Source organism: Trichosurus vulpecula, chromosome 2 (genome assembly GCF_011100635.1).
Source record: "Trichosurus vulpecula isolate mTriVul1 chromosome 2, mTriVul1.pri, whole genome shotgun sequence".
NCBI lineage: Eukaryota > Metazoa > Chordata > Mammalia > Diprotodontia > Phalangeridae > Trichosurus > Trichosurus vulpecula.
The window spans coordinates 135,883,272-135,910,718 of NC_050574.1; positions in this window are offsets into that span (position 1 = coordinate 135,883,272).

Genomic DNA, 27,447 nt, shown 5'->3' on the forward strand with positions numbered 1-27,447 from the left:
TCCATAGGAGGTGGCCCTTTTGGCTGGACAATATTTATGTCAAAGGCTGAAGTGCAAGTCTCTGTTGCTGTTCACATTCAGGTATATTTCCTAGAAATCTTAAAGACTATCTACCACCAACATCAGTAACAACTACCTAAGAGTATCCCTGAGTTTTTAGAAGTTCTTTGAGACTGCTATTCTGTAGAGAGAGATATCTTCTGAGTAGCTGCCCATCACTCTCTGTCTCTCCACCATCTTTGCCCTCTACTGGCCTACAGAGAACAGCAAAAGGATGCAGTCACTAGAGATCCTGGACAGTGCAAAACACAGGAAGATATCCTGGAATTTTTTTTTTACTACCTTGGACAAATTCACAGAACTTCTATATTTTGGAACAATGAGAAGGGAAGTGCCCAAGACATTATCATCTCCACGTGCAAGAAATGTTGAGGCTCTAGCATTTCCCAGCTCCTTCTTGAGACTACAGCTTAGAGTCTCATCCTTTCTACTTAGCTTTTCTAAGCCTCATTACATGAAGTCCCCTTAAAAGTGAGGTCCTATAGCTATCACTTGAGCCCCCAGATGAAATGGAAAGGACACTTGACTAAATAGCAGGATATTTGAATATTAGCTAGCTATGGGACCTGGCAAATTATTTAACATCTCTAAGCCTTTCCTATGAAATGAGAAATTGGGTGGAACTAGATGATCTAGAAAAGCCCCTGTCCAGCTCTAATCTGCTGCAGTTCGATCCTTCACAAGGTTGCTAGATCAAATAAGACAACGTACCTAAAACTCTCTGTAACTTTGAAAGGCTGTATAAATGTCAACCACTGTGGTGTTTATTGTTATCATTCAAGGACAGATTTTGAAGAAAACTTCAGATACTAAAAGAGATAAATTTTTATTGCGCTGACACCAACATCTATTTCTCAGCCATTTACACCACATTCATTCAGCATGAGGAGGCCCCAGGGCACTGGGGAGACCATCTGCCTGATGGCTTCTAGAAACCCAGCAACCATTGCCCTCCTCCTTCGTACCTTCCACCTTCAACTGCTGGCAGCAAGTACGTGTCTTACTGGGAAGCCATATGTGTACCATTCCCCGTTGGCAGGGTAGAGGTGGGCGGCAGAAGCCAGTGAAGGATGAAATGTATATTTATCGATTCATAAAGGATGCATGCATTTTGAAATGTGCTTCTGTCTTAATGAGCCATTCAAGTACATTTGCACTCAGCCTATGTTGAAGGCAGGCATGGGTTGGGTGCTACCTTTAGCCTTCTTTTGACAAGAAAGGAGCAAAAGAGTAAATTTAAAAGTGTTGTAGGTGAAATTAAAAAACAAACAAACAGGCCAAGACAGTCTATCATTATTAAGTGGCCTCAAATACGGCATAGAAGGTGCTAGGGGAAGCAACTGTGTGGCTAGTTGCCATGGTAGATCACCTTATAGTTTTCGAAGATCTTTCATTTACATTATATTGTGTGATTGATTCATTTTGATTTGACAAATGTTGATTGGCTACCTACCACTGAACTTTATTGAGTGGTTGTCAGGGTGGGGATGTGAAGACAAACAAAAGCAAAAGCAAAAACAACATTCCAACAACAACAAAATTCCTGCCCTCAAGGAATCTGTATTCTGTTGGGGACAAACCACTTAGACTCAGATAATCAAATACAAGGTAAAGTGAAAGAATTATTTAATCCTCATGATTACCTACAACTAAAGTATACGTGACAGATATTATAATACACACTTTACAGATGAGGAAACTGAGGTTCAGAGACATAGAGATAATGATAACAATAATAATAATAGCTAGCACTGCTATAATGCTTTAAGGTTCACAAGGCACTTTACGGATATTTCATTTTATCTTTGCAACCACCCCGAATTGTTGTTAGCTGTAGTAGTAGTAGTTTCAGTCATGTCCAGCTCCTCATGACCTTAGTTGGGGCTTTTTTGGCAAAGATGTTGGAGTGCTTTGCCATTTCCTTCTCCAGCTCATTTTATAGATGAAGAAATTGGGGCAAACAGGGTTAGGTGACTTGCCCAGGGTCACACAGCTAGTAAGTGACTGAGGCCAGATTTGAACTCAGGATGATGAGTCTTCCTGATTCCAGTCTCAGCACTCTATCCACAGCAACACTTAGCTGCCCAACATCCCTGAGGGGCAGGTGCTATTGTTATTGTCATTTAACAGATGGGGAAACTGAGGCAGGCAGAAGTCAAGTGAGCCCAAGATCAAATAGCTAGTAAGGGTCTGAGGATGGATTTGAACTCCAGGTCCAGCACTCTATCCACTGTGCCACTTAGGCATTAAAATGGTTTGCCTAGGATTACATAAGAAGCAAATGGCATGACCAAGACTAGAACCCAATCATTCTGATTGGTAATCCACTTCATCTTGCTTCCTATGCCAGTCACTGCAGCCTGAAGACTAGAAACTGGAGGCAGAATCAGCTTACAACACCTACGCTCAAGGAGAGATGATAGAAAAGTTTTGAATTTGCAAACACAAATAGAACCTTTATTAATAATGGAAAATGGAAATTTCTAATGATGAGCTATACATACAGTGCCTGGAACATGGAAGGGATAGATCTTAAATTGTTTGGCATAAGGTAAATAGTTAATGAATTCTTGCTGATTGACGACTGGGTGGTTTGGAGACATACACCTAAGAGGAGGTCAACATAGTATTATAGACTGGGAATCAAGAGACCTAGGCTCTCCTACTCCTAGCTCTGCTTTGTTGTTCTTGTTCAGTCATTGTTTTGCCATGTCTGACTCTTCATGACCCTATTTGGGGTTTTCTTGGCAGATACTGGAGTGGTTTGCCATTTCCTTCTCCAGCTCATTTTACAGATGAGGAAACTGAGGCAGACAGGGTTAAGTGACTTGCCCAGGGTCATACAGCTAGTAAGTGTCTGAGACCAGATTTGAATTCAGGAAAATGAGTCCAGCACTCAATCCACTCTGCCATGTAACAGCCCTAGCTCTGTTAATAACCACCTATGTAACCATGAGTCAGTAGTTGGGCCTCAGTTTCCTCATATGTAAAATGATAAAATTGAATTAGATGATCCCTATGATTGAAGACAAGAGAAAGATGAAAGAAGGGCTAGAATCATTGCCCAGGATGGATTAGAATGGGTAATGGTCAGCGGGATAAGACTGAATTATTCGTGTCTCGTTTTGCTTGTTTCCTCTTCTAAGGAAAATGTGCTATAAACTGGGGAACACAAAGTAAACAAAGATATCAAGGAATGAAAACTCAAGATAATTGACGAGAGAAACGGGCAGCATCTTAATTGAGTTCAGTTTGCCAGACCCAAACAACCTACATCTTAGGATACTGAAAAACCTGGTAGATGTTCCTATTGAGTCAATATAAGTGATATTTGAAAGACTGCAGAATGGTAAAAATAGCAGAAAGCTATGGGGCTGAAAAGGACAAAGAAATGTTGCCCAGATTTTCTAGAAATGGAGTAGAATAAAGTCCGCAAACCATAGACCAGTGAGCTTGATTTCTGATTCCGACAAAATTCTTAAACACATTACAAAGGAGATGATTTGTGAGCAATTAAAGGAATGTTGTAATGATGGATATCCAGAATAACTCAACCAAGAACAGGCCATGCTAGCTTTCTTTCCTTTTTTTGGACAGGGCAATTAGACTAACAAGTAGATAAATCAGGAGGGAAGGGATACAAATATAACAATCGAGTTAGATTTTTAGCAAAGCATTGAGCAAGGTCTCTCATGCTATTCTGTGAAAGAACTAGGTGACAGTAGGAACAGGTGGATTTGAAACTGGTGGATTGACTGGTCCCAAAGAATAACTTTGTGATTGGCAACTTGAAAAGAAGCCTCTGCTAGAATGTCCCAGGTGTCTCTCCTTGACCATGGACCATTCACATTTTTGTCAATGACCCAAATAAAGACATAAATGGCCTGCCTGTCATATTTGCTGATGACACAAAGCTTAGAGAGCTGACAGGATGAGTGCCAAATCTGGATACCAAAAGAACTCAGTAAGCTATATAGCAAGGGAAAAGGGAAAAGAACACACATTTATTAATTGCCTACTATGTGCCAAGTCCTATGCTAAGCACCTTACAAAAGTTATTTCATTTCAGCAAGAGACCAAATTGAATAAAATGGAATTTAGTAGAGAAAGTAAAGATAAAAATCCATACTTAGGCTCTAAAAAAAGAGCTTCTTAAATTCAGGATTGTAAAAGAGCTAAGGGGATTTAGTGGGTTGCAAGCTCAGTAAAAGTCAATAGTGTGATAACTAAAAAAGTGAATACTACCTCAGACTGCACTAAGAGAGATACAGTGTCCAAAATAAGGGACCTCTGCTACAGCGGTGTATAAATTAACTGGGATGAAAGAAAAGTATTACATTTATTGCCATTCAATAAACCTTATAACTTTTATATCTTTAAAAAATTTTCAATATGTAATTATGTTTTTCTTTTGCTGATATCACTTTTTACACCATTTCTCACCAACTTCACAAGATTTTGATACATTGTACTCTTCATAAATTCTTTATCATGAAAACACACATCACATTGGCTATTAAGCACACATTTGACAAGCAACTTTAATTATATTGTATAAGTTTTCAATATGTTTAAATCAGGTTTCCAGGGTTCTGAAGCATGCTTATGGCCATCTCTTGGATGAATTTCTTATCCCATCCCCACTAATTTAGTCAATCAGTCAATAAAAATTTTATTAAGCAGCTGTATGCCAGACACTATGCTAAATGCTGAGGCAAAAGACAGTCAGTGCTCTCAAGGAACTTACAATCTAAGGAAGGAGCTCACAATCTATATTAGATGTGAGATAGGACTTTTGAGGTGGGACACTGACCACAACAGGAGGTGACAGATCATAACCTGCTATTGAGTGAGGAAGAAAGAAAAATTATAAAAAGCAAATACAAAAATTTAATGACACATCAGCCTGGGGATATTTAATATGGCTGTGACGTCTCTCAGGAAGTTGGAAATGTGGAACTGGAGGTCAGGAAAGAGAGTAGAACTCATGCAAATAGAGGTGGAAAGAAAATTGTATAAATACATGTTATTATGAAGGAAAAGATTATAGTGAGAATGGAAGTAGGCTGAGAGGAAGAACCTTGAAGAAAACCCATGTTTAAGATATGATATAATAAAGAAGAGCCAACAAAGAGATACAGTGGGAACCACTTAAAAGCCACAAGAAGAATTGTGAGAGAGTAGCTTTGTGGAAGCCAAAGGAGGAGAAGGGAAAGAAAGAATTGGGGAGTGGAAGAGGAGCAGTCAATGGTTTCAAAGAGTCATTAGACTGGGTACTTAAGAAGTGAAATCTGAGAGAGCAGTTTCATCAGAGCTGGGGCATGGAACCAGATGGTAGGTGACTAAGAAGGAGTAATGAAATGGTAGTGATCCAATGCAACTACTCTTCCAAGAAGTTTGGCCATGATAGGGCTGTGGCCTGGACCTGTGATGGTTTCATTGAAATGGGGAACTCCCAAGTAAGGAAGTTCCCTTTATGAATGCAAGATGTCATCTTCTCTGAAGAAAGTTGCTTAGCACATTGAGAGGTCAACTGAGTTACCCAGGGTCACAGAGCACCAGAGTCAGGACCTGAGCCCAGGTCTTCCTGGTTTCAGATCAAAATTTCTATTCGCTATACTATGTTAGCTATCTTGGCAATTGCATAGGGAAGAAATCAAGGAATCAAGGAGAAAGTAGGGTTGAGAGAAGGTTTTTGGTTTCAGTTTGTTTTTAGGATGGGGAAATCTTAGAATGTATTAGATAAAAAAGAGCCTGTGAAAAAGGAGAGCTTGAAGACACAGGAGAGAAAGGGCATCATTGATGAAACAAAGTCCCAGAGCGAGTAGTAGGGGATAGGATGAAGAGCTCAAGCAGAGGGGTTTGCCTTAGAAATGAAGGACATTTCTTCCTTTGAGACAAGAGGGAAAGAGAGAATGGGCAAAAGTTCAAAACAGTCTTGAAGTGGAAAAGGAGAATGTTGAACAGTCTCATGTCCGGTGATCTTGAGCCTAGTGAAGGTGGAGACAAGTTCATTTGCTGAAAGTGGATGGGGCAGAACTGGGATGAAAATCTTGAAGTCTATGGAAAAGGTCTGAATAGTTACTGCAACAAATTCTGTGGGGAGGCAATCAGAGATGAACAAAAGAATTGCCAGGCAGAAGTGAGGGCCCAGTCAAAGTCAGCCGGACTTTGTCATGGGCTTCTGTCGGCATTATTTAATTACCTTCTCCAGGAACATTCAGCAGACTGAGAATAGGAGTGCGGAAAAGAAATAATGAGATTTAGTCAGGATTGGGAATTTACAAGGCAGGTACAGCAAAAGACCAGGGTCTTTTGAAATGCTAGAACGCTAGCAAGAATAGGTAGCTGACAGTGGGGTCCAGTTTGTGTAGGGAGGTAAGCTAAGTTGGAAATTCCACAGTGCAAAACCAGAAGGGATCATGGGACATGGTCTGGAGCTGACTCTCCATTAGTGGTAGAGGTCAGATAAGGATACCATTTCCTCTTAATTCTTGCACAATTCTAACAGGCTTGTGTCTTTGACTTCCTAACCACAGCAAATTAGACATGAGGTGGACTGTTAGAGGCAGACACACTGACAACAACAGGAACTAAAAGATCATAGACTGACTTCAAGAGAAAGGATAGAAAACCCATTAAAAGTAAACACCAAAAGTCCAGAAATTAAGCAGTTCGGAAACATTTAGTATGGAGGTAAATAGCTTCAATTGTTCCTGAGGACATGACTGTATCACAGTAAGGATGATAAATAATTGAAGCTTATAATGATGACTGAGCCATCAAGATCAGTATAAATGCTATTCAATATCTTCTGTTTAAGAAGTCCAGAAAATAAATGGATAATTGGTCAAAGGATATGAAAAAGCAGCTTTCAAAATAAAAATTGTAAATTGTTGACAATAACATGAACGATTATTCCAAATCACTAATAGTAAGAGAAACGCAAATCAAAACAACTCTGAAGTTTCACTTCCCCCCACCCTAATAAATTAGAAAAACTGACAAAAGACGGGAATGTCAATGTTGGAGACATTATAGGACAGGGAAGGAACAAATATTTATTAAGTTTGTTCTAAGCACTTTGCAAATGTTATGTCATTTGATCCTCACACAAACCCTGGAAGGTAGGCTGCTATTATTATCCCCATTTCACAGATGAGGAAACTGAGTCAGATAGGGGACAAGTGACTTACCCAGGGTCAAGCAGTTAGTAAATATCCAAAGCCAGATTTGAACTCTAGCCTCAGTGCTCTATCCACTGTGCCACCTCTGGCAGTCATACTTATATTCTGTGGATAGAATTATGAATTGGTCCACTCTGGAAAGCAATTTAGAACTGTGCTAAGTAAGTGTCCATGCTCTTTGGTCCAGAAATGGAACTAGTAGGTATGTATCTTTAAGGAAGTTAAAGGTAGAAAGGTCACATATATTCCCAGTGAGGAGGTACAAAAGTCCAGAGTGAGGAATGGAGGCAGGCAGAAAGTGATCACAGCCTGAGTGCCTCTTGAAATGATGGTCCAGGGCGAGAGTCCTTAATAAGATGAGAGGGCCATAGTGTTGAGGACAGCTCCAGGGTGAGAAAGCTGCTGCTGGTGGAAAGACAGAGTTATCTGGAGGGTGAGAAAGGAGACAAAGAATAAAGAGTGAATGGAAGAAACAACAAAAACCAAAACCGAGTACAGGATAAGTACCATGACTGAGCTTGGTCCCAAAGCAGAGATAGGAGACTGTACCTTCTGTGCAGAGTTGGGGGATTATGGCTGCTGAGCACTGTATGAACCATCAGAATTGGTTGACGTGTTGGTTAGTTTGTTGAACTGCCTTTTTGCCCTCTCTCTTTGTTTGTCCTTGTTAGAAGGCCTTCTGGTTGGGTGAAAGAGTGGGGTATGCACTAAATTAAATGTAGCAAAACTGAGGAATCAAAAAAAAAATTAAAGAAAAAGTCAAGAAAATGTGTGATATATTTTAGAAAGAGTTGATTCCCAGAGGTTTAGCTTAAAAAAAGTGTTGGTGGTTTAAACCAGTTGTGTGGGAAATTCACTTACTGTCAATAGAACACCTCATTCCCCCGGATTGTCGTGGCCAAAGAATTCATCACCTCAAAGCCAATCTCCCGGTGCTGAGTCTGGACTTAGGGAAGTTAACCTTCAACCAATGGGCACAGCCTGTCCCCCAGGACCTGCAGAAGCCTTTCTACTTTGTCAATATCTGCCAGGACCTGCACTTAGCTGGCATGGCTGTCAAGAACCCAGGGTCACTGAGGCACCAAGATCCTAAATAAATGAGCCATTATTCTTCCCTTGTAAGAAGTAGCACATTAAGCCTCATTGGTTCACCTTGGCACACGCTACTGAGGAATTTAGTGTGAAATAGTTCATCAGATCCTTTCCTGAGAGCAGCTTTGGAGGAAGGCATATGGACAGAATTCGTGGGCACTCATTGGAGTTTGGGAGGGATGGCAGAAGAAAGGCAAAAGGCCTGCTATAGAGCCAGGAGAAGTTCCCCAACAAGGAAGTGCAGAGTCATCAAAGACAAATTTTGCCTACGTCACAATGTTGTCAGAGGCCCACTAGGCTCCATGGGTCATGTTCCAAGGGCACTAAGAGCAAGAAAATAGTGAATTCATCTACCTACTCTAAATTCACATGACTAGGTCTATGTAGAGGGGTGGATAGAGGGCGAGCAGATCTTGCTCGAGGAAATCTTACTTGGGTCAAATAAAAATGTGTAATATCATAGTCATCATCTAGCTGTAAGTCCTCAGCTCCTGTGACCCCTGATATGGGTTAAGTTTTAGGAAGAAGCTCATTGCCAGCAAGGAAAGAGTTAATGCTGATCTTTTGACTTAAAACATTTCCATTTCTGAAAAATTGTAACTTTGCTGGGCTGGCTGTCCTTGACAAGAAGCTGTGGATGATGATGTGGTTAGATTTATGCTTCTAAGGGGGAAAAAAACACCCAAGTTCCCCCAGCCATGTCTTCACCTTGATAAGCCCAGGCTGGATTTTACAGCTATTTGGCTGCTGAAAAGCCAGGGGCCTCCTTCGGTGTTTAGGGGAATAGACAGGCAAGAATGAGATTGTAAGAGGGAGTCATTGCTCACTCTGGGCCAGGGGTGGGAGGGTTCTTCCAAAGGCTGCCTACAGCCCGAGGGTAGCGGAATAGGAGCAGAACATGCTTCTGCCACCTACTGACTTTGTGGATCTTAGCAAATCTCTTCCTTCTCTGGGCTTCAGTTTATGCATCTGTAAAATGGGGGGGGGGGGGGAGGGAGGCTGGCTTAGATGCCCTCTAAGTCTCCTTCAAGCTCCAGATCAGAGATTTTTGTGATTTTCTCTAGGAATAATACAGTGAAGCCATCTCAGACTTTATAGAGTCAATAGCAGAGCTTAGTGAATAAGGAACAACTCTATGACTATACAATTAACTTCCTGGATTAGCCATCTCTGGAAGATGTTCAAACTCCAGGGAAGATCTCATTCAGTGTTCAGTTGCATCCTTCTTCCTAAAGTTTAGGAGGGCAGCTAGGTGGTACAATTGATAGAATGCCAGGCCTGGAGTCAGGAGGACCTGAGTTCAAATCTGTCCTTACCCAGAGATTAGCTGTGTGACCCTGGATAAGTCACTTAGCCCTCTTTGCATCAGTTTCCTCATCTGTAAAATGAGCTGGAGAAGGAAATGGCAAACCACTCCAGTATCTTTGCTAAGAAAACCCCCACGGAGGTGTAATATTAATTAAGTTGGGACTTTTTTTTACTGTTTTAGAGTGCTAAACTAATTAAGTGTCTTTGATTGAGTCTTACTGGGTGCAAAGCCCCAGGCCCAAAGCCCTAATTACTAGATGCTAAGCAGATGTGGGGATGAAGTGCCCCAGGGCCCTAAGGGGAGTTGCTAAGACCAGAGCCAATAGCATATGCCTAAATTCTGGTTGCTCAGATGAGTTCGATGACGTCCAAAGACTGTATAAAAAGAGAGAACAGAGCTATTTGCTTGAGGCTCTCACTCCTGGAGGAATGTTGGCTTGGGACTCTGGGCAGCCTCTCTAAGAGCCTCCCGGCTTATCAATCCAGATGTTGATGGTTTCTTGGTAACTATGAATTGTGATCTGGTCTGTTTATATTGTGTATGTTTGTAACTTATTTGTATTTGCTCTGAAGTTCAGGTTTTTGGCTTTTCCTCCCGAACTAAGTGAATGATATTTGTGTGTGGGGTTAAAGTAAGATTGTTAACCCCTTAATGTTGCTTTCCTTAGTAAAGCAGATCAAAAGTACCTGTGCTGGCAGCTTTCTTGTTGTTGAGCTTGTGTTGGTCTTTCACCCCCGCAACAGCTGCTAGATGAATTGTTGCAACATGGGGTCACAGAGAGTCAGACAAGACTGAAACAACTCCGCAATAAAAATATCCAGAGAAGCCTTGAAAGAATAAGAAAGAGGAGTAGATGTGACAAAGGTCAATCTGTTGCCTGAGAAATGAGCTTGAAAGGGAACAAAGAGATCAGCCAGTCCCTTGGGGTGCAGGTCTTTTTTTGAGGACATCTAGGAGTTGCTACCTTCCTCTCCCCTACCTGAAGCATCTCAGAGCTTGCTAGCAGGATTTCTAATATTCTATGCCTGAAGGCTACTCTGTCTCTGGATGAGGAAGCTGGAGAAGGGCTTCACTGGACAGTTTTCCAGAAGGCAGGCATCCAGGAAGATTAGTAAACTACTATGTAGAAAATGATCAGGCAGTTTGGGCTTGAAGGCTGGTCAGCAAACTAGGAGCAGCATGTAATAGGTTGGGTAAAAAGCCACCACCAGGTTTGAGATTTCTACCTTGAAGCAAGGAAAGGGGATAATAATAATAATGACAATAACAATGATACTTTTTTGGAGGCAGCCAGGGTTAAGTGACTTGCCCAGGGTCACATAACTAATAAGTATCTGAGGCTGCAATTTGAACTCAGGTCCTCCTGACTCCAGGGTTGGACCTCTATCCATTGTACAACCTAACTGCCCCAACAGTGATGCTAAAAGGCCATGTGCTTATTGGATAGAGAGCTGTTGTGGGAGCCAGAATTCCTTGACTTAAGGTTTGGACATAAGTCCCACCTCTGATCCGTTTTGACTGTGTGACCTCAAGCAAATCTCCTAACTTCTCGATGTTCTAAGGTCTAGGCAACTCTCTAAGTTGGTGCAGGTGCCAACCAACATTGGTAGAAGCCACTTCCTCATCATAGAATTTTCCATGCCAGTGAAATCATAGATCTAGTACCTTTTAGCTACTATTTGTATGGCAGTACACAGTGTACAAAGAACTTTCATCTTATTTCATCCTCAAAACAGCCCAGTGAGAAAAGATCTCAAATACTTCCAGATTCACAGAACATTTTCCATGTAACAACCCTAGAAGATAAGTAGAACTGGTATTCCTATCTTCATTTTACAGATGAAGAGACTGAAGGTCAGAGTGGTTAAGAAAATCATCCATTAAAGTAACTGTAGACAATATAAAATCTTTGGGAGTCTAACTGCCAAAACCAATCCAGGAACTACATGAACACAACTCCAAAACACTTCTCATACAAATAAAGTCAGATCTAAGTAATTGGAAAAATATCAGTTGCTCATGGGTAGGCTGAGCTAATATAATAAAAATGACAATTCTACCTAAATTAATTTACTTATTCAGTGCCTTACCAATCAAACTATCAAAAAATTATTTTATAGAGCTAGAAAAAATAATAACAAAATTCATCTGGAAGAACAAAATGTCCAAAATATTTAGGAAATTAATTAAAAGAAATGCAAGGGAAGGTGGCCTAGCCCTACTAGATCTAAAACTATATTTTTTTATAATTAAGATTTTTTATTTTTAGTTTACAACACTGTGTCCCACATAATTTTGAGTTCCAGATTTTCTCCCCCTCCCTCCCTACCTCCCTCCCCAAGAGGGCATGGAACCCGATATATCTTCTACACATAACTTTGAATTGAACTTATTTACACAATAGTCAAGTTGTAAAGAAGAATTATGACCAATGGAATGAATCATGAGAAAGAAGAAACAAAACCAAAAAAAAAAACAAACAAAAACAAAAGAGAAAAAAATACAAAGGGAAAAAAAAAGGAGAGCAAACAGTGTATCTCAATCTGCATTCAGACTCCATAGTTCTTTCTCTGGATGTAGATAGCTCTCTCCATCATGAGTCCTTTGGAGTTGTCCTTGCACCTTGCATTGCTGAGAAGAACAAAGTCTATCAGGGTTAGTCATCACAGAATCCATATATCTGTAGTTGTGTATAGTGTTCTCCTGGTTCTGCTCCACTCACTCAGCATTATATCGTGTAGGTTTTTCCAGGTTATTGTCAAGTCTGTATCTTCCCCATTTCTTATAGCACAATAGTATTCCATTACCTTTGTATACCACAATTTGTTCAGCCATTCCCCAGTTGATGGACATCCCCTTGATTTCCAATTTTTTGCTACTACAAAAAGAACCTCTATAAATATTTTTGTGCATATGGGTCTTTTCCCACTTGTGTGATCTCTTTGGGATTCAACCCTAGAAGTGGTATTGCTGGGCCTCATCTCTAAAATATACAGGGAACTGAACCAAATTTACAGGAATACAAGTCATTCCCCAATTGAGAAATGGTCAAAGGATATGAACAGTCAGTTTTCAGAAGAAGAAATTAAAGATATCTATAGGCACATGAAAAAATGCTCAAAATCACTACTGATTAGAGAAATGCAAATCAAAACAACTCTTAGATACCACATGACAGAACCAGAAAATGATAAATGCTGGAGAGGATGTAGGAAAATTGTAACACTGTTACAGTGCTGGTGGAGTTGTGAACTGATCCAGCCATTCTGGAAAGCAATTTGGAACTATGCCCAAAGGGCCATAAAAATGTTCATACCCTAGATCTAAAACTATATTATAAAGCGGCAATCATCAAAACTGCTTGGTACTGGCTAAGAAATAGAATGGTGGATCAGTGGAATAGGCTAGGTACACAAGACATAGTAGTCAATGACTATAGCAATCTACTGTTTGACAAACTCAAAGACTCCAGCTTCTGGGATAAGAACTCACTATTTAACAAAAACTGCTGGGAAAACTGGAAAATAGTATGGCAGAAATTAGGCATAGACCAACATCTTACACCATATTTCAGGATAGGGTTAAAATGGGTATGCAATTTAGACATAAAGGGTGAAATTATAAGCAAAGTGGGAGAGCAAAGAATAGTTTACCTGTCAGATTTATGGAGAAGAGAAGAATTTGTGACCAAATGAAACAGAGAACGTTATGAAATGCAAAATGGATAATTTCGAGTTCATTCAATTAAAAAGTTTTTTGTACAAACAAAGCCAATACAACAAAGATTAGAAGGGAAATAGAAAGCTGGGAAACAATTTTTATAGCCAGTGTCTCTGATAAAGGCCTCATTTCTGAAATATATAAAGAAATGAGTCAAATTTATAAGAATGCAAGTCATTTCCCAGTTGATAAATGGTAAAAGAGTATGAATAGGCAGTTTTCAGATGAAGAAATTAAAGCTATCTATAGTCATGTGAAAAAATGCTCTGCATCACTATTGATTAGAGAAGGGCAAATTAAAACAATTCTGAGGTACTACATGACACCTATCAGATTGGCTAACATGACAAAACAGGAAAATTATAAATGTTGGAAAAGATGTGGGGAAATTGGAACACTAATGTGTTGCTGGTGGAATTGTGAACTGATTCAACCATTCTGGAGAATAATTTGGAACTATTCCCAAAGAACTATAAAACTATGCATACCCTTTGATCCAGCATTACCACTTCTAGGGCTATATCCCAAAGAGATCATAAAAAAGGGAAAAGGACCCACACATACAAGGATATTTACAGCAGCTCTTTTTGTGGTGACAAAGAATTGGAAATTGAGGGGATGCCCATCAATTGGGGAATGGTTAAAGAAGTTGTGGTATAAGAATGTAATGGAATACTATTGTTCCATAAGAAATGGTGAGCAGGCAGATTTCAGAAAAACCTGGAAAGGCTTATATGAACTGATGCTGAGTGACGGGAGCAGAACCAGGAGAACATTGTACACAGAGGCAGCAACATTATGTGGTGACTGACTTTGTTAGACTTAGCTTTTCTCAGCGATTCAATGATCTCAGATAATTGCAAGACTCATGATGGAAAATGCTATCCACATTCAGAAAAATAACTATGGAGTCTGAATGCAGATCACAGCAGACTATTTTCTCTTTTGTTTTTTGTTTTTCTTTCTTATGGTTTTTCTCTTTTGTTTTGATTCTTCTTTCACAACGTGATTAATGTGGAAATATGTTTAGTATGATTGTACCTGTATAGCCTATATAAGATTGCATGCTGTCTTGGGAAAGGGAAAGGGGAGGGGGGAAATTTGGAACTCAAAATCCTATAGAAGTGAATGACGAAAACTAAAAATATGTAAATATATTTTTTAAAAAGCAATAGAGAAAATTATCCATCTGGTGGTTGTCAGAGGCCTTCTAACTCCAAACTCAATGCTTTTAACTTTCCACCATGTTTGGAAGAGGAAGGTGATTGAGTTAATTGTGCTTCCCTGTGCATGTGAAGGGCTCATTTTTCTGAGGTAAGTGACCCCCTTCCTGAAAGGAACCAGCTTTGAGATTCCAAGTTCCCTAGGAAGAAATGAGTTTTCCTTTTTTACTTTTGGGAGGTAATGTATTATATTGCCCTTCCTCCATCATTTGATCAGAACCGATCCCCAAACTTTAATTGCACCCAGAGTTTTTTCTTCTTGGACTTCAGCACCCTGGGGAAAGCTGTGGCCTGGATAGTTGGGAAGAAGATGTCAGAGTACAGTATTTGCCATGAATGAGTCTCAGGCCCTGATCCAAATGAAGGCCTATCAGGAGCCCACATGGTATCCATGGTAACCAATTCAGGAGCATATTAGTGATAAGCAAAAACAGTTGGCAGCTTTCCTGGATAGCTTTTAGGAGTATTAGCTTCTGAAAGTGATGGCTGCCAATAGGGAATGAGGCTTTCTGCCTAACGAGGATTCTAGAAGAGTGCACAGACAACATCTTATCACCTTCTCCTTAAGACAACTCCCTCATGAGTCCTTCAGGGCTGACATTTGCACAAATGTAGACTGCAGGATATAGAAACATAAACATTTCAGGAGATCAGTGAGCATGGCCCATCATAATGACTGATGTAGTCATTTGGGGAACTTTATACCCCTCTCTTCCAAATATGCGTTCCCTGAATTTGTGTCCTGTTTTCCCAGGGAGCCTTCTTCACCTATCAGCTATGGAGGAGGTGGAGAAATATCTAATTCTAACCTGTCCTATGTTAACCCATAGGTGGGCATACAGGATTGCGCCAGGTGGGTCTAGGCACACTCTAATGTCTCAGGGGGAAAAAAGGCTTTTCATTTAAATTTAATTGCATGATATGATTTTTTAGTTTTAAGGTATAAATCCTTGTTTGGACAACAATCAGTGAACTACATAATAGAAGTGTTGTAGATCATGCAAAAAGGTCACATTCTCTCCCTACATGTTGCCACAATTACAGTGCCACATCACCACTGCTTCCCCTTCCCCGGCAGTTCTCGAAGTGTGGTCTGAGGACCCTGGGGGTTCTTTGGACCTTTTCAGGGGGTTTAAGAGATCAAAACAATTTTTATAATAGTGCTGACACCATTTGTCTATTAAAATACTCCTCCCTTTTCCAATAGCATATCTGTGTGAAACTGGATTTTCTTTATATACTTTAACCAAAACAACACATCGCAACAGATTGAATGCAGAGCAGATATGAAAACCCAGCTGTCTTCTCTTAAGCCAGACATTAAAGGGATTTGCAAAAATAAATAAAATGACCATTCTTCTCACTCATTTTTTGTTTCAGAAAACATAGTTGTTTTTCATTAAAATGTCATTTATGTCAACATCTAATAGGTTTATAGTTATTTCAAATGAATTAATAAATATTTCTAAAATTTATCAGTTTTAATTTTAGTAAGGTAAATATTGATAGATAGAACCCACACAAATTGAAGCTCTTTGGGATTCTTAATCATTTCTAAGAGCATAAAGGGGTCCTAAGACCAAAAAATTTAGAAACACTGGCCTACCTTGTTTTGATCAATATTAGGTTGATTCATTAGCTGGTGAAAGATAAAGATCATAAAAACTGACTATCTTTTTATCCATCTAGTTATCACTGCAGCAAAAATCTAGTATTATATGCCACTTTTTCGTATTTCAAGAATAAAGTTTATTTCTCATTTAATAAAAATTATTTTTCTGTCTTTAGTTTAAATAAAAATTAACTGTATGACTGAATACTCAATAAATATTCTCCATTTAAAAAAATAAAATTTCCTGGGTGCATGCCTTGATAAAATGTGCCTATGTACTAATCAATAGAAAAGCTAGGGGCTAAGTTAAACACCTCATAATAATAGGTATAGGTGAAGTTTGATATGGGAGCCCCAAAACAAGTCCCCAAATCACCTTAATAAGATTACAGGGTGTGGGCCTTTTTCTGAAAGGTAACTCCCATGGAAGTAGACATTTGGCCCTAGCACCTTGCTAAGAGGAAATAGTGAACCACTCTGCCCGGGGCCTAGTGACTGTGGCTGCCTCCAAGGTGATCTATACATTGCATCTGCTGCCCTGTCTGGTTTCAACTCCATTGAATAAGATGCCTCTCCCAAGTTAAGGACATCATTTTTGAACTTCCACCTAGCTGCTAACTCAAGCCTTAATTCACTCCACCTCCCTTAGCCTCTTTCCACATCTATTTGGAGGGCTAGAGGGAGGAGAGACAAACTTCCTACTTCCTTTGTAGGGCATAAACTGGACTCTCAGCTCACTCCACTTTGCATCTGCTGCCCTGCCTGGTTTCCATTCCATGGGACATGATGCCCGCATGCCGGGTACCCCTTGATATGTTCTGCACCCTCCTGCCTCCTTTTGTATATTGTTTCTTCCTTTAGATTGTAAGCTTATTAAGGGCAGGAACTCTTTCTTTTGATTAGTTGTATCCACAATGTTTAGCACAGTGTCTAGTATCTTGGTGCTTAATAGATATTGATTGGTTTGGATTGCATTGCATTGGATTGGATTGGATCCGTACCTCACAGAGACAAGCAACAAAGGGGACCAAGGACAATTTAGAAGACCAAGGTGTAAGTTCTAGCCTGTCCACTGGGATCATAGATTTATTTATGTTTTATTTTATTTTTTCTGTTACATTTTAAGTTTCAGTCTGTCTCCCTCCCTTCCCACCCCACACTAAAGAAAGCCACCATTTGATACAGATTTACAAATATATGTAAAACCATACTATGCATATAGATGCATTTTCATAGGTCCTTTTTAATTGATTTGAGTATTTATAATACTCAGATAACTTGTTTGCTTATACTAATTCTTTGAGCAATGTTGCTGTAACTGTATACAATATTCTGTTGGTTCTGTTCATTTAACTCGTTATTATTTCATGCAAGTCTTTCCATGTTTTTCTTTTTCTTTCTTTTTTGGAGGCAATCAGGGTTAAGTGACTTGCCCAGGGTCACACAGCAAGTAAGTGTCAGACCAGATTTGAACCCAGGTCCTCCTGAATCCAGGGCCAGTGCTCTATCCACTGCACCACCTACCTAGCTGCCCCATTCCACATTTTTCTAAGATTATTGAGCTCATCATTTCTTATAGTGCAGTAGTATTCCACCACAATCATATCCTACAACTTGTTTAGCCATTCCCCAATTGATGTATTAATGTCTTCATTTTTCCCCATTCCCTCCAACATTTGTCATTTTCCCTTTCTATTATTTTAGCCAATTTGATCGGTGGGAGATGATGTCTCAAAGCTGTTTTAATTTGCATTTCTCTAATCAATAATGATTTAGAGCATTCTTTCATATAACTATAGATGGTTTTGATTTTGTCATTGAAAAACTGCCTGTTCACATCCTTTGGCCATTTATCAATCGGGGAATGAATCATATTCTCATAAATTTGACAAAGTTCTCTGTATATTTGAAGGAAGGGAGAAAATAGAATCGTAGATTTAGAGCTGGAAGGAACCTCAAAGACCATAGACTCCAACCCCTTCCTCTTAGTGGGAAAGAACATGAAAGGCCAAAGAGATTAGGTGACATCACAGTGCCTGTGCTAAGGCATCTAGGGCAGTTGGGTAACCCAGAGGGTAGAGTTCTGAGCCTAGAGTCAGGAAGATTCAACTTCCTGATTTCAAATCCGGCCTCAGGCACTTCCTAGCTGTGTGATCTTAGACAAATCACTAACTCTATTTGCCTCAGTTTCCTCATCTGTAAAATGAGCCGGAGAAGGAAATGGCGAACCGCTCCAGCATCTTTGCCAAGAAAACCCCAAATGGAGTCACGAAGAGTAGAACAAAATTGAAAAATGACTGACCAACAATAGCATAGTGCCTGGCATCTAGTGGGCACTTAACAAACGCTTATTGAATTGAACTATGTAAATTTACACAGATAGTAAGGAGCAGATTTGAACTCAGGGCCTCTCACTCTGAATCCAGTGCTCCTTCCTCACTACCATTTATCAGCTGTGATCTTGAGCCTGGCATATAGCTTCTCTGAGACTCAGTTTCCTCATCTATGAAACAGGGATGACAGTAATTTTAAAACTCTACTTCACAATTTTTTTTTTTAGTAAAGATCGATGATAATCAATTTGTCATAGGATCTATACATAGATCCAAAACTGGAAGAAACCTCAGAGACCATTTGGTCCCACTCCCTCATTTTATAGATGAAGAGACAGAGGGCCACGAAGGTGAAGACATAGAGGTTATAATCATTGGATGGAGGATTTGAATTCAGGTCCTCCTACTCCAGGGGTAGTGCTCTCGAAACTATTATACCACTATGGTTATCTTCGATCTTCACCATGAGTGATGCAATTTCCGACTTGGTTTGTTTTATTTGACTCTACGCTTTTGTGTATAGTCGGTGAATGAAGGGCTTCAGCAGAGGTGAGTTAGTGGGCGGTCATAATATTTTTTTTAAAGCAGAAGTCAATTGCTAAAAAAAATGATGACTCTCTTGGAGGGGGAAGGAGGGACGTAAGGGGAAATCATGAGAAAACAAAATATAGCAACAAAAATCTTTACAATTTTACAAGTAAAATAAAAGCATTAGAAAAACTTTTTTTAAAACACACGGGAAAAACAGAAAATGCCTAAGGAGACATAAACAGAACGATTTTGTTACTACCTTGTTCCATTGACTATATACTTAAATAGAAGTTCTTGTTTTCTCATACATTCCTCTTTCTTGTTCCTTTTGGTAACTGACAGGTTTGTGTTTGCTGATAGCTGTTACTTTCATAATAAAAAATATTTTGTAAAAAAAAAACCAAATTAAGTAAGATATATAAAGTGCTTTGTAAACTTAAAGTGTAAAGAATGTCTGCTATTATTATGTGCTTCTTCACTACCAATAAAAACTGAACTCTAATGATATAGAGTAGAAGCCATTTTTAGAGGTAGGGGAAGGGATAGGTTGGTATTTTTCTATAAGCACGATGTAGCAAATAGGCCTCCTACTTGAAATTATATTTGGGGGATGCCAACCACCGAACAATACTGCCCCTCTAGACTCCACAGACCAGGTTGTCATTTGATCATAGTGGATGAATTAATTTCGTGGCAAATGCTCCAGACTGCCTGGTATGGGGAGGAAAGAGAGAGGATGCAGACTCTTATTACTTGTTCATCAATTGTCACATGGCCAGCGTGGGTCAAAGTCTGGCTTTATTTAGAAAAAAAAAATGTGGTATGGCTTTGGTCATTACATTTCTTTGAAAAGGATAAAAAACAATGACTTTAATTTGTAGAATTTGTAAACAGATTTGGATTCCCCCCAACAATCTGCCCTCATCCAGCTGCTGTGTCTAGCTCAGGAATGCATGGACCGAGTCAAGGCCACTCACAATGACCCCACAACACCAGACCACAACTGAACTGCCCCATCATTGGCCTCTTCCTTTCCCTCCCTCATACCTCCTTTGATCTTGGTCACAGAGAAAATCTAAAACAAGTTCCTCCAGATTGTTAAATGCCCTCGACCTTACCATTGTGTGGCATTTAAGTGCTACTTGTGGCCATTTCTCCTCTAACTGGGTCTCTCAAGGGAAACAGAGACCCTGATGGCCAGAGTACTCTGCATAGTTTCCAGCTCCTCCAATGGGGGCACGTACAGCATGAAAGGCGATGTGATGCGGTGGAAGGAGTGATGGAGTTGGTAGTCCTAAATCCAAATCCAGACCCTGCCACTTACTAGGTGTGAGACCTTGCATAATTTGCTAAACCTCTCTAAGTCTCAGGTCTCTCCTCTGGAAAATGGGGGTAACAATAGCCTCACAGGATGAGGAGGAGGAATACCTCCAAGGCCTCAAAGTGTTGTTTTAATGGGCGCTATTATTGAGTAAGGATCGGTACATTGAATCTCATGATACAAGATATTATTAGTGAATTAAATCTTCAATGACTATAAAAATGGGGGGAAAGCAATAACAGATAATCAGAAATTCTCATTGGAATAAATGGTCTCAACCTCCTCTTCATTTTTTAGACCAGACTTGTGATTTCATTTATATAAGAAACCTTCAGTACAGAAATTCTTTCTACCAAAGCAAAGCACCAACTGTTCTGCAATGTATAAGTTTTAGAAAGTTGCCTGGGGCATTAAGCAGTGAACTGACTTTTCCCGGGTCACAGAAAAGGCATGTATGTGTCAGAGGCAAGACTTGAACTTCCAGATTCTGAGAGGGCTATTTATCTGCCATCTATCTCTACAATGCTTCCCTTCCCGTCATCTTTCTGTTGTTCAGTTGCTTCAGTTGTGCCTGACTTTTTGTGACCCCACTTGGGGTTTTCTTTCCTTCTCCAGCTCATTTTACAGAAGAGGAAACTGAAGCAAACAGGGTTAAGTGACTTACCCAGGGTCACATAGCTAGTAAGTGTCTAAGGCCAGAACTCAGATGAGTCTTCCTGACTCCAGGCCTGGCATTCTATCCACTGTGCTAACTAACTGCCCCATCTTATCTAGACCCAAATGAATAGATTAGAATTTCATTCCCATATCTTTTTTCCTACTTAAGTTCAAGTGGAGATATAAATGAACAGTCAAATGAATATCCAAGACTCAGAGAACCAGAGGGAGGAGAAAAAATGAAGAGACTAAATGTGACAATGCATTTAACGGACATCGAGGAGATCCAAACAGGCAATACTTGAAGAAATGAATTCGGGCTCTTCACTGGAAGGTCTACTACTGAAGCTGAAGCTTAAATACTTTGGCCACACAATGAAAAGACAGAACACATTGGAAAAGACCCTGATGAGGGGATAGATTAAAGTCAAAAGGAAAAGGGGACGACACAGGGTGAGATGGATAGATAATGTCATGGAATCAATAAAAGTGAACTTGGACAGACTTCAAGAGACAGTGGAGGATAGAAGAACCTAATGTGCTGTGGTTCATGGGGTCACAAAGACTTGGACAAGCCTGGATAATTGAATAACAACAAAAACATAATGAACTTGAAACGTGGAAAGACTTAGATAAACTGATGAAAAGTGTAGTAAGTAAAATCAAGAAGACAAGAGGTACAGTGGCTGCAGCAATAGAAACAAAACAATAGGAAGAGGCAACTGAATTCTTATTAATTATAATGACCCTTCTCGGCCCTAGGCAACACGTGATACAATAATACTTCCTTTCAGTAGAATGGAGTGGGGGAGGGAGGAACCCTACTGGTACAGAATATACATAATTCTACAAGCACAGTTCTGCTTAACTGTTTTTCTTTGTTGCGAGTGAAGATTCAAGATTCGTTGGAGAAGTATAAAAAGGAATGACTATGAAGTTTTGAAAAGAAAGCAATAAATTCTCTTTTTTTTAAGAGAGAGACCAAGTAATTTCAGAAATGGGCAATCAGCCTCTGTATCATTGAATATTCCATTTAATTTAACAATTTTTCTTAATGCCTACTATGAGCCTAACACTTTACTATGTCCTAAAAAGATACGTGATCCCTGGCCTTGAGGAGTTCACAGTGTTGTTGTGTATTGATAAGACTTACACATAAGAAACAATTAAAATAAAATAGTATAAATATAGATAAAGTACAAAATGTGGGACATGCACAAAATATGCAGTAAAAATAAAATCAAGGATGGGACTGATCCGATGATCAGAAAAGTAGAGAAAGATTTCATGGAGCTAGGGCTTGGGGTAAGGCTCAAAGGATAAATAGGACTTAGATAGACAGAAAGGTAAACGGAGATCATCCTTGGCAAGAGAACCTGCCAAGGCAAAGACAAAGAAGTAGGAATAAGTGGGGGGACAAGTTAAATGTAGTGGGGACCACAAGGAAACTGACCAGAATAAAGCAAAAAGACTTGGGAGGAGTATAAAGCAAGGTGGGAAAGATGAGTTGATGAAATTTCAATCAACTTCTTGGGCTCCTAAGTGCTTTGGCTTATTAAAATGAATACAGTTCAATGTAAGCTTTGGCATCCAGTCAATTATCTGCTATCAATTCATATAGCAGAACTCTCAGACCATCTCCTTGCCCAAAGCTGTCAAGCTACACAGACAAGAGGCTGGGCCCCAGAGGACTTAACCTTTCATCTCCAGATATTCTACCCTAGAGCCCATTGACCTGATTGGTTAGTGCCTCACGTGGCCCACTATATCAAGCCAGGGCACTTCCAACTATGTTTAATCTGACTCCCTAGCCATCCTGTCATCCACTGCTTTGATGCCCCATACATGTTCTCCTTGCTGCTCTTCTACCCTTTCCAATTTTGGTATTATAATAAAACTGATGTTGCCGTTGCTATTGGAGGCATGTTAATTTGTTTCCCTTTGGTTCCACTTACCATCCCTGTAACATTCCAAACCTGGACATTCCCTGGCCAATACTACCCTTTATAGGTTGCCTCCTCCCATTAGGATGTAATGTCCTTTAGGGCAGGGACAGCCTGTACTTTTGTATTTGTATCTCTAACACAGCGCTTGGCACGTATTGTGTGCTTAACAAATGCATTTTCACTCAGTCACTCATACATGCATATACTCATGTGCGCATGCATACATACGCATGTGTATAATAGGATCCTAGAATTGAAAAGGACTTTGGGGAATCACCTATCCAACTTCTGACTTAATAATGGGGTCCCCTCTACAATATCCTTAGAAATCATCATCCAAACTCTTCTCAGACGCTTCCAGAATTAAAGAACTCATTATTCAGCCAGGCAACCCATTTCATTGTTGGCACCTATTATTGGAAAGTTCTTTCTGATACTGAGACAAAAACTGCCTCTTGAGAGTTTCCACCAAATGCTTTGAAATCACCCAGCTTAGGCACAACGGACACATCTGACAGAGGACAACACTGGGAAATGGAGACATGCCCCTTAGTCACACTTAGCCAATCACTGACCAAGCTAAGCATGGATCTATGAGTACCTTGATTTTAAACCAGAGCACAGGCTCCCAGATCTCACTCATGGACTTAAATCCTGGTCCCTTGTCACGAAGAGATTAGCTTTCAAAAGAATTCAATAGAGATGGAAGTATGTGGGACATGATGTAGCCTGTATACACTGGGGAAGCGAATGCCCCAATTGACAGCAACAGGCCACAGCTGTTATGTTAATTTTTCCAAAAATAAAACCTAGGTAGAAACAACGAAAGCCAAATCGGCCCTACCCTGGAAGAGTTGCCACATGCCAGCTGACGTCTTTTTCCAAAACTCCATTAAGCCATTATGTGCTTTTCCGGGATTTCCTTTCCCATAGCTACTGATGACCAGGCTTCTTTATAAAAACAGAAAGCTTGGCTGGACAATCAGCTCGCTCCCCTTGCCTGCCTCCTTGACAGATCTGAGGAGCCCACAATCCAGTGTTTATGACATTGCTGTTTGTTATCAGGGAGCTACTGATGTTCCATATGTTGGATTTGGCTAACGTTATCACCTAGCCATTCGGAACTGGAAAATATTTGTGGAGGATTAAGTAAGAATGGGAACAAGCAGAGGTTGTAGAAAAATTATCATCACTGAAGGGGTTTTGATCCAACTTTGTATTTTAAAATATTCCATATGGCAAAACGCTCCTAAAATAATAGCTAGTGTTTATACAATGCCTTAAGATTTACAGAGTACTTTACAAATACTCGCAAATTTTATCCTCACAACAACCATGGGAAGTAGACGCTATTGTTATCCCTACTTTACAGATGGGGAAACTAAGGCAGGTAGCTTGAGTGACTTGCCTAGAGTCAAATGACTCATAAGGGTCTTATGCAAGATTTTAACTCAGGACTCAGATTTGACTCCACACCCAGATGTCTTTCTACTGTGCCTGCTAGCCACTGAAACAGAAACTGCTTACGTGTGTACAAGATGGGGCGATCATAGGATTATGGAATCACTGAGTTTTGAGCTAGAAGGGATCATCCACTCCAATCTTCTTATTTTACAGATGATGAAACCGAGGGTCAGAAAAATTAAGTGACACAGCCATAGTGACACAGATCATTTAGTAACACAGGCAGGATTTGAACCTTGCTTCCCCACCTCCACCAACATTCAAAGTACATGAAAAGTGATATGAAGTGATTTCAAGGAGTCTTAATGACTAGGGTATCAAGAAAAGCTTCATGTACAGGGAGGCGCTTGTTCTGAGCACTGAAGGAAGTTATCCAGTCTACCAGGTGTGGATGAAGAAAGAATGCATTCTAGATGTCCATAAGAGATACCTGTGTCAAGTCATGGAGGCAAGATAGGATATAACACTCTGTACAAGAAGCAGGTAGCAGGTCTGACTGACTGGAACAGAGAGAGCTTGATGGGGAGAAATATTAAACAAGCCTAGGAAGTTAGATGAGAGTTACACTATGGAGGGTTTTAAATGCCAGGCTGAGAAATTTGCATGTTATCGTAGCAAGAGGGAACCATTAATGATTTTTTAGTTGGGGAGTTGTCATGGTCAGATCTGTATTTTAGGCATCTCATATTAGTAGCAGGATGGAGGATGGTTTGGAAAGAGAAGTGACAGAAACAGAAAGATCAGTTATGAGGTTATTGTAACAGTCCAGGCAAGAGGTAATGGAGGTTTGAACTAAGGTAGAGACTGTGAGCAGAGGAAAAGGGAGCACTGGGAGAAATGTAATTAGTTGCCTGGATCTATTATCTATTGTGAAGCAATACCCTTCCTTTTCTCTAATCTACGTTATGAGCCATAATTTTGTGGGAATTCAAAAGATTGCTGAGTTGAATATTGCCTAATCTGGAGCATTTACTTTGACAAGACTGAATGAAGATAGCCCTAACATACAACTAGTATTTCTCTTGAGTAATGTGTATATATCAAATGTCAGAAGATACAAGAGCTGTGTGAGCCTCCCAACTTAAAACCCTCAACCAAAAGAAAACTTTTTTTTTTCTTTCTCACCCATAGGGATACTGGGTTTGAAATATGCAAAGTAAGTCTAAAGACCTTAGAACACATCAATCATGGAATCCCAGCTTCAATCAACCCTTACTATGGAGTGTTCACTATATACAAGGCACTCTGAGAGTGCTAAAGGGGATGCAGAGAAAAGAAGATGAGAAAGTTGAAGAATCTTGGGCTAATGGAGAGAACACAAGACTGGAAGTCTTGATGTCTGGGTTCTAGTCCAGGCTCTGACACTAAATAGCTATGTGATCTTGGTTGTCACTTTTTATTAATTTTTTTTAATTAACAAGCATTTATTTTTCCCTCCTACTGCCCCTCTAAACATAAAACAAAACAAAAAACAAAATCCTTGAAACAAATATTCATAATCAAGCAAAACAAACTCCCATATTGACCATGTCTAAAAATGTACGTTTCATTCTGTACCTTGAATCCCACTGCCTTTCTGTCAGAAACTGAGCAGCATGTTTCATCATTAGTATTCTGGAATCAAGACTGGTCATCGCACTGATCAGAAACCTTAATTCTTTCATAGTTGTTTCTTCTTACAATGTTCTTATTATTATACGAATTATTCTCTGGGTTCTTTTCCCTTCACTCCATATCTGTTCATACAAGTCTTCCTAGATTCTCTGAAATTGTACCTGCCATCATTTCTTGTGGCACAATACGATTTCATTACATTCATATGCCAGAATTTATTTAGCTATTCCCTAATTGATAAGCATCTTATTTTCTAGTGTTGTCACTTTCAAATAAACAAATATTTATTAAGTGCCTGCTAGATATAAGACAGGTTCCAGAGATCTAAAGATGAAAACACAAAAGTCCTCACCTTTAAAAGACCTTATATCCATCCTACTGAGACAATTTTAAACTCTCTGGGTCTCAACAACCCATCTGTCAAATGAAGGGGTTGGACTAGATCATGGGTTTAATAACCATATTTCAACAACATAACTGGTTTGCTTGTAATCAAGTATTTTCTTGAGTGAATTTAAAAACTGAGAAAGGGTCCATAGGTTTCATTAGATTGCCAAAAGGGGGTCCATGGCACTCTTGGCATATAATATCTCAAAGGTCTTTTCTAGCTTTTACATTCTATGAGTCTACTGATGTTCCCAGGTTCCCAGCTCTTTGTAATTTTTTTTTCTTTAAGTACAAAATGCCCTGCAATATGATCATGCAATCTACCAAGAAGATAGTCCTAAAAAATGAATAGAAAAATCTTTATAGTACTGAGATACTGAGCTGAACCCTCAAAAGACAGAGGCCTCTCACTGAAATCAGAGATGTGTTTAAGTTCTATTTTAATCATTATTGTGTAAAGACAATTATAGCTATGCCTACTCAATACACATAGTAAACATAGATGATCTTTTTTCTCTCTGTTATCTGACTTCCCTCTTCTCTTCTTTCCCCACCTCTCCTTTTCCTTCTTTCTCTCTCACATACATATATGTACACATGTACACACATGTGTGCATGTATACATACACACTCCAATCATGCATAGGACAGAATCTACTATTCAAAAGGATTGTAGTGGCTTCTAAATCCAAATCAGCCCATCTACTGAATCTACTCTAAGATGGTAAGATAAGGTCCAGCCATTTCCAATATCCATCCCCTCACTGGTCCTTGAAGCTCAGTAAAACACCCTTTTTAAAAACAAAATCAAATTTGAGGGAGTCTCCAGTTTGGTTTCCAGGGTCATCAAGCCACTCATCTGAACCTTGTAATAGAAATCCCTGCTTCAAAAAGAAAAAAGGGTTTTTCAAACCATGTGTACAATACAGTGTAGAAGTGAATTTTAAGTTCTTAGAAGGGTTATTTTCCCCCCAGCATAATATATTTCTAA